Genomic DNA, 12,080 nt, shown 5'->3' with positions numbered 1-12,080 from the left:
TGATTTGCTAAGCTTTAAATTAATAATATCATGCATATAATTATTCTTATTTTCCTTTCATTTTGATTGATTATTGTTAGCTTTAGTTTTTATTAATAGTATATGTTTGTAACTGATACATAGCTAAATGATATTTTATATTTAATTTTTCATAATGACATTTGTGGGTGAATTTTAATTAGGCACAGGGGTATTTTAGGCTAATTTTTTATCATCATGGCAGTGGTGGGTAATTTTATTTTTCTATTTTTCTCCGATTAACGTGGAAATTTCTAAGCCTTGAGAGTGAACATGGAGACTCCGTTTGTTGGCTAAATAATAAGATAATAGATTAGGAACAGGGATATTTTAGGCTAATTTTTATCATAATGGCAGTGGTGGGTATTTTATTTTATTTTATTTTTCTCCGATTAACTGGGAATTTCTAAGCCTTGAGAGCGAATGTGGAGACTCCATTTGTTGGCCAAATAATAAGATAATAGATTAAAATTGCATATGCAAGGGTAAAATAATTTTAATTTGTAATAACTTTTTTAACAATATTTTTCTGTGCCGAAATTTTCTCTACAGGGCCGTCAGTGGTCGGCAGGGTGTCCAAACCTAGCTTGTCGGTTTCTTCGATCCCGTCATCGTCGTCCTTCGCCTGCCTCCGTGCCCAGAAGCACGTAGGTAGGGATGCAGGTTAGATAATTTTTGGTTCATTGGATCAATTCAAAAATTGATAAAATTAACTATAATTACATTATGTGTAAATAATTTGGGGAAATGAACTAAAGTGCATGTCATTATCTTACTGTTACTAATTGGAGGTTCCTTTGAAGCGTCTACGTGAAGCCACCTAAAATATTAGATGGACACTCTAAAAAAATCTAGAAGTACTAGAAATTCTCATAAAAATCAGAAACATCTAGTTGTCCATCTGGCTACTCTAATCATAATAGTCATTGAATTTATTATCTTTTCTATTAATTACCCACCTCTGTCATTATAAAAATAGACTAAAGTAACCCCAAATATGTATCTAAATTACCCAAAAAGTCTAAAGTAACCCCCTAATCTTCATGTAAATTACCCCCTATGCCATTAAAAAATAATACAAAATGTCCCCTAAATTTGTATATAAATTATTCAATTATGTCATCATTAAAAGTTAAGTAACCTCTAAATCTGAATCTAAATTATATAATTATAATAAATATAAAAGTATATGAATATACAATTTTAAATACTATTTCTATTATTTTTATATTATTATTTATATAAAATACTACCCACGATAAGTGTCAATGTCTATTCATGTACGATGAAAGAGATAAAAACACTGATTCAAAAATAATTTGTTTAATTAACTATATATATCAAACACACATGGAGGTATGGTGCAAAATAAAATCTATTGCAACTATATATTATGATGAATATATATTTTATAGTATGTGTTAGAATATTTAATAGATGAGAGTGCGTGATTGATAATTATAGGAGATTTACTTCTTTTAAGATGACTTAGATCTTGTATTGTGTAAGTCACGCTGTGTGTCTTGTTTTTTTTATTTTTTGTTTTGTTTTGTTTTGTATTTTGTTTTTGTGTCTAGTGTTACTAGTACCTAATGAGACAAATCCTAATTATAGTTATTAGTTATATAATTTATTTTTAAAAATAACTCTAATTAGCCCGTGCAGAAGCATGGGTTGATAGGCTAGTTGTAATTAATTAGTCGATCCAAAAAATACTCACTTACATCCTTACACGTAGGTACAGGCACAGGACCATCGATCCCCAATAGCCCGTAGCGCGTCGGTTTCCACCGGTCGCAGCCATGCGATGCCAAGCTAGAGGTCGCGACGCCGGCGAGGACGTGCTAGCCCCAACTAGTAGTAGCCTGGGGCGGGTGCGCCCTCGATCGGTCTCGGTTGGTTGGTCCGGCACGCGGGGGCCGCCCGTCCTCCAATTCTCGGCGGCGGGCGGGCGCACACGTCTCGTGCATGAACCTGCCGCCTCCCCGGCCGCCCTGTCCAGCCTGCCGTCGTTGCCGTCCGTCCTGCATCGAATCTTCTCCGGTCGGGGGAGGGTGCGCCGTACATAGAGCCTGGAACCGATTCGAGACCGCTGCCGCCGGCCAGTCGCTACGTGCAGGCACTCCGTCGCCGCCGTTCCGGCTCGATGGCGCCGAGGAGTTCGAGCCCCGCACACAAGTACATGTACCGGACAGACACGAACGTGTAAACTAGTCGCGTCGCACGTTGCTCCTCGCTGCGGCGCGCGGCGGGTGTGAGCTGGAGCCCGGTCACCGGGCGCGGCAGCCACTGAACCTGAGCGCCGCCCCCTGCCACGGCGGCGGGAGGCCAGTTTCTTACTGGCGATCCGGCCGGGGCTCGTGTCCGGCACCCTCACCCTCCGCCCGCGTGATCGAGAGTCGAGACCCCCCACGGGCACGGACGCATCGGGATGGCCGGTCTCGGGGCGCATAAGAAATTCGCGGCCGCGGATCCCGACGGCGCTCGGGCGGCGGCTCGGATCAGGCGCGCCGTGCGGGGCGGCATGGCAGGCGCGCGGGTGCCGCGCGCACGCGCGATCGGGCGTGGGGGGACTGGACGCACTGGGAATAAACAAGCAAGGTGGCCTGCACCCGGGCGGCCGGCGCGCGCGGCCTCGCTGGCTGGCTCTGCGGCGGCCGGGAGCCGGCCTTGGCGAATGTCAAATGCCAGCGCGGCTGGAGCTCAGCTGGCGCCTGGCCACGGCGGTCGTGGGACGGTGGCGCAAGTTGGGCTCCCGCCGGCCTGGGGCAGCCTTTTGGCTGTCTGGGGCCTGCCGGTCCGGTTGGCAACCAATGTTTTCCTTACCGATCGGTAACCGCCGGTTACCGCCGATTTTTACCGATACCGCTACTAGGCGGCAACCCATACCGGCGGTAAATTTCGAAAATTTTTGCCCGAATTTAAAATTTTCAAAAATATTTGAAATAAAAAGGAAAAAATATGGTAAGAAAGTAGAGATGACATACATCATTCTAATATAGAACATGTTCAAATATTTGACTGTTTGGGCACTCAAAAAAATAAAAAAACTTTCGGACCGGTAATCCCGAGCGGTATCCTCTAATCCCGAGCGGTATTCGGCGTTTTCCGAGCGGAAATCGGCGCGTTTGGACCGGAAACCACTGCATTGTGAGTATTTCTTGATTTTACATTGATTTTTAGATGTTTGTTGTGTAGCTATATTCAAAAACATGTGTTCATATTAGCTATATGGATCCATTTGTTCATGGTAGTTGGATGTTAATTTGTTCATTTTAACTATATGTATATATGTGTCTTCATATTTCAAATATGTACATATATTTTCATTTGTTCATTTGTTCATTTGGACCGAAAACCACTACTATGTATTATATATATTGACGATGATGGTTTGTGAGGACTATAGTTGTGATGATTTGCATGGACTATTATTGTGATGATCTATATGGACTATGGATGTGAATTTCTATTTTTATGGATATGAACTTCTATTCTATGTATGTGTAAATGTTATATAATTGTTTGATATATACCATCAGTAATGATATTTACAAAATTACGGTGAAATGCTGCCAAAATTTTTAATTTTCCAAAGTCATACGGTGTTTACCGGTTAAAAACGACGGTTACCGGTCGGTAAACATCGATTACCGGTCGGTAAACAACGGTTACCGGTTTTTTGAATTTGAATTGTCATTTCGAGCGGTTTCTAGCGGTTTTCGGCGATTTACCGCCGGTTTACCGATACCGCTAGTTGGCGAAAATCGTTTTACCGTCGGTAAGGTGAACCAACCCATGATCCTGCCTGCGATCTCCATTCCCTTCCCCCTGCCCTACCCTCGGCGCCTGTCTGCGGATCGCTGATCATCAATGTGCAGTGTCCCAGACACCACTAGCTGATCGTCTGATCCGACCAGTACACGGCGCCTGTCTGTGAATGGCTTCTCGTTCCAGGAAGATGATGCTTTGGTTGGAAAATCAGGGAGAAAATTTACAGGTGAACCCTTCCATCATCAGACATTCAGACTAGCACTTGCGAATATTCATGGCATTTTTTGCGGGTGAATATCCATGTCCTTGACGTACTGCCAGTTCGATAATCAGCATTGACATATGAGGGTTGCTATCCTATAGCCGCACATATGGTAAGGTATGCAAATTGATAACTCTTAGGTTCACCTACAATCCTCTTTAATTTAAAGTTTTGTACTACTACTTTTCTAAATTGATATCTCATTTTAAAAATATTTAGTAAAAAAATTGACGTACTGCCAGTCCGATAATCAGACTGACATATGACGGTTGCTATCCTATACCGTGTGCATATGGTGGTTGCTTAATTAGAACTAGGCGTATGACCGGCGTATTTGCGCGGCTAGTATTAAAAATTAAAAAAATTATGTGTCATTGTATCCTTACTATTTTTTAAAGATTATACTAACAATTTGATTTGTTGAGCTTTAATAATATTATGCATATAATAATTTTATTTTCTTTTTATTTTGATTGATTGTTGTTAGCTTTAGTTTTTATTAATAGTATGTTTGTAACTGATACATAGCTAAATGACATTTTATATTTAATTTTTCATAATAGTATTTGTGGGTGATTTTTAATTAGCCACACAGGTATTTTTAGGCTAATTTTTATTGTAATGACAGTGGTGGATAATTTTTATTTTTTCTATTTTTCTCCGATTAACGTGGGTTCTAGGCCATAAAAGCGAATGTGGAGGCTCCGTTTATTGGCTAAATAATAAGATAATTAGTTGTATTGCCCATGCATTTGCGCAGTTAGTATTGAGAATTAAAAAATTTGCATGTCATTGTATCCTTACTTTTTTTAAATATTATACTAACAATTTGATTTCTTGAGCTTTAATAATATTATGCATATAATTATTCTTATTTTCTTTTTTATTTTGATTGATTGCTGTTAGCTTTAGTTTTTATTAATAGTATATTTGTAATTGATACATAGCTAAATAGTATTTTATATTTAACTTTTCATAATGATATTGGTTGGCATGCGGGTATTTTAGACTAATTTTTATTGTAATGGTAGTGGTGGTAATTTTTATTTTTTCTATTTTTGTCCGATTAACATGAAAATTTTTAGGCCTTAAGAGCGAAAGTGGAGGCTCCGTTTGTTGGCTAAATAAAAAAATAATAGATAGATAGATATTCTATGCGTGCTAGGAAAGCTACCAATGCTGCATTTCTTCTTCTCCCTAATCATGGTGGTGATGTTTCTCCTCATTGTTCATGCATGCATGCATTCTGCACTAAGAAAATCCCATCCGATTGAGGCGTCCCGGCATCAGCAGCCGCCGTCGCTCATTGGATAAGGACTTGCAACCTAGAGCGAGGACAGATCGCGGTAATACTATACATTTTATTTGCTGTCAGGCAACAGTCGCGAGTAACGACAGACAAAAACCAAATCCATTGAACAAATCTTGGTCCAGCTTGAGTGCTCTAATCAACATGCACCTAGTTCCAAATCTGCAGTATTTAATCGCCCTTTTTCCACATTAAAGGGAGCAGTCCACCATGGACATGGACAGGCACGGAGGAAGAAAAGGTTATCCATCTATCTATCCACAATTAACAAAAAACACACCACGTCCTGATCGATAAACCCAGACTCAGCACAGCATTCCACGTGAATTTTGTACTGAGGCCACCGAGGGCCACTGGTTTAAAGAAATTTTCTGCATCAAGATTTTGCTACTGTGCGCCGTCTTTTTCATTGAAGAGCGTGGAAATCCCCGTCAGATTACATGGACAGCAGCAGAATGAACTAGCAGACGATGCTCTTTTCCCCTTTGCGAGAGTAGTAAGCAAGAGCTAGTCAGATTCTTTTACTAGTAAAATTTGCTCGCGTGTCAGCAGAACAATCATTGTATGTTTGGATGGCAGATATATGCAGCGGCTCTCCAAGTCGATCATTCAGCAGCTTGCAGTCCGAAGCAGAGCATGCCAGAAAGTCTGAGAGCAGACGAGTTTGGGTTCAATGGATCAGACATTTCAAAGGGCTAGCCTAAGCCCTGGCTACAGACCACCGGGGCATCTCTGAGGCCGCCATCTCCTCCTTCCTGAGCACCACGGAGAGGATTCGCGGTGCGCTGTCGAGCGATTCCCAGCGGTGACTCGAAGTTCTTCCCCCTTCCATTCCGTCCCATATCCTGCGCAGATCAGGGCTGGAATTCGCGTCGCGCCGCTCGCCATGATCCATGTGCAGGCACTTCCAGCGCCACCCGCCGTGTTCCCGGAGGTGGACGATCATCTGACCCCGAGCCGCACCGGGCAGCGCGCATTTCGCTTTCGTGCGCGATCGTGCATGGCCACCACGATCGGTTGGGCTTCGTTTCCTCTGTTGGGGAGGCCGAACAGCAGCAGGTATCCAGGGGCATCACCGCCGACGCCGTCAGAGCCTGCGGAGAGACATAGCAGCAGAGCCAACGAAAGTGGCACGGCCTAACTAGTACCCACCCCCGCATGTCTCCTACTTCTCTTTCGTTTCCGTCCCTCCGATCCATCTCCATGCACTGCTTCGGGTCAAAGGTGGCGCCGAACCTGATCATGGATGGTTGGATTCATGCATTGTATGGTCGAGGAGTGCCGAAGCGTTTGCCGTTCGCCGCGACTGCTTCTCGCATCGCACTCACCCTCGCCGCACAGAGGTAGGATGACCAACCTGCCCTACCAGCACTCGGCCACTCGCAGATATCTCAACCGCTCGATCGCGCTCCGATCGCAATGGCATGCGTTGATGGGTATCTTGTTGTTCGTTCCGTCTGTTCGAGTTCAGTAACCGATCGAGAGGAAAAGGAGTAGGCAGATCATGCTAAACCAGCCGCGCTGGTGGCGGGCGGCGGGTGATGATGCGCCGCGACTCGTCGCAAAAGCGCCCTGCCTTTGGCCGTTCGGCGGCCGGGCACAGACAGGGCCGGTCGGGCGTCCAGCGCGTCCCCTGGCCACCGCGTAATCCACCTGACGACGATGGTGGTGGGTCGCGCGCGCCGGCAAAGGCAAAGCGAAAGCACCCGGCGCACTCTAGCCCGGAGGGACGGAGCACCGAGCCACCGAGCACGCACCAGCCGGGGGCTAGTGCGCGCTCGCGTCCCGCTGCTCGAGACACGTGTAACTCGGGGTCCGTTGCCTCCCTGACGTTTTTTTACTGACCTCATCGGCCCGGACGCTAGTGGGTGGGGATCGCGGCCGGACCAACTTGCCGGCTCCACGCTGACGGCGACGCCCCGATCGTCCAGACACCAGACCTGCGTGTGAAGTTTGAAATTTCACCACCGAAACGAGGAAAGGAACACCTTCCGGTTATGATGATGGCAATTAACAGGTGCTGGCATCCGCGTAGTGCTCGCCGATCGAGCACCGCACCAACCGGCCATTTGTGAGTTGCGATTTATATAGTACGACTAAAATAAACAAGGATCCAACACATGGTAAACAATAATCAGGCGTGTCATGAACCTGTGCTAGCATCAGTCAAGTAGTTTAGTCTACCGCAAATCTTTCTTTGGATGGGCACTTGGTACGGTAGGGGTTGGAGGCCTGTAGAGGCACGGGAAGCGGCCAGCGGAGGGGCATGGGCATCAGGCCGACGGACGGCCGCCGCCGCGGCGTCGTGGCCAGCACCGGAGCCACCCGAACCCCCGGTCCACTTGGGAAATTATTGAGCCGACGCGCCAGGACGCGCGATTCGAATCGGCTGTACAGGCCCCAGCGGTCTCCGCCGCCCTCTTTCCATCTCGAAGCAGAGAACCACTGGTGCGAGCAGTAACGTCATGGTCACAGCGACGGACCGTGCCCGCCTTTTCGGGCATCGCCTGGCCGGGTCAGAGGTCAAACCCCCGCGCGCGTGTGGGTGTGGCGCAGCGCGGCGAGCAGGAGCGTGCCGGCACTCCGGTGGACTCGCCCGGCGGCAGCGACGGCGCCGAGCTGGGCGTGCAGAGCCTGGGAGCGACAGGTTCACTGAACGCTCCGGCTACCCGCCCGGAGCTGGGAAGGCGGAAAGGAAGGGGGGGATAAGATCTGCCCGAATCGGTCGCGCGAGACGTCGACCTGTTGGCATGAAAAGGTCACGCGCGGCATCATTGTGACGAAGACATGGCCGCGGAGGAGTGGTGCTTATCAGCAGGAGCTCGCCGGCCGACGTGTCGACGCCGGGATCATCGGCTGTTCTGCGGACAGACCGGGCCACGCGGGTCGTCGTCGAACTATAAACAGTTAAGCAGGTCGGCCCATATTGTCTTTCTTTTCAGGAGGGATGGTGGCCGCGCCAGGCCGAATTCGGTCTGTGACGAGTGCATGTGAGCCACGGCAGCAGACTGAATTATGTGGGCCACTATAAAACAGGCATGGCATGGCGATGTATGGGCCTGCATATAGATAAGAAAAGAATAGAGAATGGAAGAGCCTGCATATAAAACAAACCAGTCGAATAAAAATCGTGTCGTTCGCAGATAGTAGATGTAGAGGCTGGAACATAAATTTGTACTACAATTTTTTAACAATATAAAATTTAAACGTTGTTGATTCGTCCATGTCAGGGAGAGAGATTGGATTAGTTCGAGACCGACGAGCTGTAGCTCTCCTCTACAGAAAAGAAAAGAAGAGTCGCTTTCGAAACTGAATAAATATCATCACAAAATGATACCGAAAGAAAAATGAAAGCAACAGCGCTCGATTGAAACATTTATTTAATAATAATAAACTGACAAACTAAATAGAACTTTTGAAAGAATGTGTTGCTTTCAAAACTACCAGAGGAAATGAAAACGAAAGGTTCAGCACTCAACAAAGGATAAGGTAATGACACCCGCAACTGAAATTAAATAAAAACCACAGTATGTAGTTTTTTTCCTTGTACGAAACACAGCACAGACGAACACGCTCACAAACTGCAGTATGTGTAGTTAATACATACGTAAAGGTAGTTGCCAAACTCGTTACTCGTACTATATATATAAAATTATAGATTGAACTGTTAATATGATTTACCCCTTGTTTAGTTCCCTTCAAAATTCCAAAATTTTACAAGATTCCACATCACATCGAATCTTTGAACGTGCTCATAACGTATTAAATATAGCTAAGCAAAATAACTAATTATACAGTTTGTCTGTAATTTGCGAGATGAATCTTTTAAGCCTAATTAACCCATGACTGAACAATAATTACCAAATACAAACAAAATGCTACAGTACTTTACAACTCCCCTTTTACGCATCTAAACAAGGGCTTAGACTCTGATGTCTGCTGGCTCGTTACTGTCAGCCAAGAAACCACATGCACAGATTCAAACTACGAACAAAGCAATAGCACCACACTCCCAGAACGCATTCTGAAAACCTAAACCAACCCATTCAGATGACCAGTTCTTTCCATCCATTTGCAATAGGAATTGATAAACAAATTTTGGAGGTTAGTATTGCCTCCCAATGTCGCTAACAGTTTCAAAAAAATATCAAGCAACCACCCATTGGAGGCTCCATTACCACATTAGTATTGTCTTCCAATGTTGCTAATAGCATCGCAAAAATATCAAGGAACCACCAATGGAGCCATGGAGGCTCCATTACCACATTATTATGGATTCAAACCGTGACAAACTATTTACTAGCACAACAAAACTCCCCACTCTATGCTGAATGAAGAACGCCATCAGAAACGGTTACTTTTAAATTTCTCGATTCTATCTAGTGTTGACCTATCCATAGACTGGTAAACATACAGTCCACTCTGTTCGCTTGGCTTGTCAGCCAACCAGCTAGCAGTACTTTTCTCTCGTACCAAATCAAAATCAACCAGCAATACTTTTCTCTTATAACAAATCAGCACCAGGCACCGGCTACAGCCAAGCTAACAGTGTGTTAATATTACCAGCCACAACAGTCAACAGTAAGATATGCCTAGTTGAGACAGTAAATTTGTGGCTAAGGCTCAAAGCTTGGCAAGATCCAACGTCCTGCTAACATCTCTAGTACAAAAAGGACCCAGAAAAGAAATTGTACGCATGCCTGTGCTAGCGAAAGCTTACAACTAAGTAGATACTGGGTACTAAAGCAAGCATCTTCAAGTATGCAAGGTTATTAGCACGATAAAACGTTGAAACGAATGGAGGGTAGATTTTAATGAAACGATGGACGTTTTAACGTTTAAACGTCCGTTTTAACGTTTAAACGTCCGTTTCACATGAACGTTTTCTCGTGAAAACGTCGTTTTCACGTCGTGAAAACGTCGTTTTAATAACAGGGCAAGTATGTACTCATGCCTATGTAACTGCTTCATGGTTCTTCTAATCTTTCATGTATGTTGTACTCAAGTTCCTAAAGATTCAAAAGAATTTTAAAAAACAAGGATTTCGACATGGAAGCTTTAAAAACAGCATAAGCTACATCTATTTAAGATCATGACTTCAAGGTAAACCCTACCACAGCCATGCAGGTGAAAAGGACATGTAAACATATATGGGCAGAGGTGGACAACTCACCCCCCCCCCCCACCACCACCACACAAAAAAAAAGACAATCAAGTATATGTGAAGTATTTATATGCATAAATATGTTGGGCCATATTCTCTATTCTCTGAATTAGAATCAGCCAAATATGACCTTAGGCGGTCCAGTCGCACATGATAAATCCCTGAAAAGGTAGTGGTAAGTGTTCACATGCTAACAAACATGTCTTGAACAAAAGCTTCAGACAGTTGAGCCAGAACACAAGAAGTTTCAAGATAAGTTTAACATAGAAATAAGTACATGATGGTAAACATTCGAATATCCATTTTCTTAACGCAGAAAATTAAAATACACAGTCAACGACACAAAAGGGGAAGTGATCCGACAACATCTGGACAAGGGAGCAATAAAGAATGCTATCAATAACGAATCAAGATCTTATCACCAGAATGGTATATAGACATTAATCTAAAGAATATTGCAAAATAATGGCTGTTATCTACTGGCAAGTGGATTGGATTGAATTTAGTTGAGTTCTACTGTTAAGAAATAAGCAAAAAAGAAAATAAGATAGTCATGAGGGGATGCCACTTCAGCTTAGTAATCAGCTTATACAAATGCGATTCCAAAATTGAGCTTTCACATTCTGGTATATGCAATTATGTGATGCCATGATGCTTCCCTTCAATCTATTATTTTCTGCTCCTTTTCAAAATTGCCAAAATATGGAGAAGGGATTTTCGATGTTACCTCAGATTAGCATATGGCATCACAAAATTGCATATACTGGATTGTGAAAGGTCACTGTTATGTGGTATTTGTATAAACTCCCTCATTTTGTCAGAGTTGGTTTCAGGCATAACACTGAACTAAGGGAAGAAAACAAATATATGACCTTTAGGAGAGATAATCCACGAATAAGATATGCCATAATAAGATTGTCAAGTATTATAACCTCCTGTCTAGGTTTAGTGAGGGCACAATTTTATTCCCATAAGCGATGGACGAAAGAGTTAATGACAAAAAAAACTCGATAGAACTACCAATAAAGAATAAAAGTTCATATGGTTCCAGAAGAGTCTGACTCTGCCATAAACAAGGTTGTTTCAAGAGTAACCTTAGCAGTTCGGTCAATCAATTGTGGGCATGCCGCATGCAGTAGTCCTACTTAAGAAAACTATAACTTGTGTTCAATCATCAGATCAACTGCGCAATAACACACATCATGTCAGAGCTTTTACAAAATATCTAAGCAGACAGCCCTTAGAAATCTACATGCCTAAACCAGAATAAGTGATGCAGTTGAAGTTTAGTTCCCTTGCCATCCTTTGGCCAGCATTGCCAATGGGTAAGAAAATACTTGTTAGGGATTCTATCTCAAAAGCATGAAAATCTCTGCTCACCCTTACCCAGAGTAAGGCTAGCAACTCTAATCATTGCCCAGATCTGGGTCAAACTCCCCTACAATCTATGACACAAAGTCTTTTCCAAATTGCACTTTACATTGACATGTGACAACTCTAATCATTCCTGGTTGCCAAAAAAGAACCAAACACAACAATTTCAACACACCAGA

The sequence above is a fragment of the Panicum virgatum genome, chromosome 5N, assembly GCF_016808335.1.
Source record: "Panicum virgatum strain AP13 chromosome 5N, P.virgatum_v5, whole genome shotgun sequence".
In the NCBI taxonomy this organism is placed as follows: Eukaryota; Viridiplantae; Streptophyta; class Magnoliopsida; order Poales; family Poaceae; genus Panicum; species Panicum virgatum.
Note: the sequence above shows the minus strand (reverse complement) of the source record.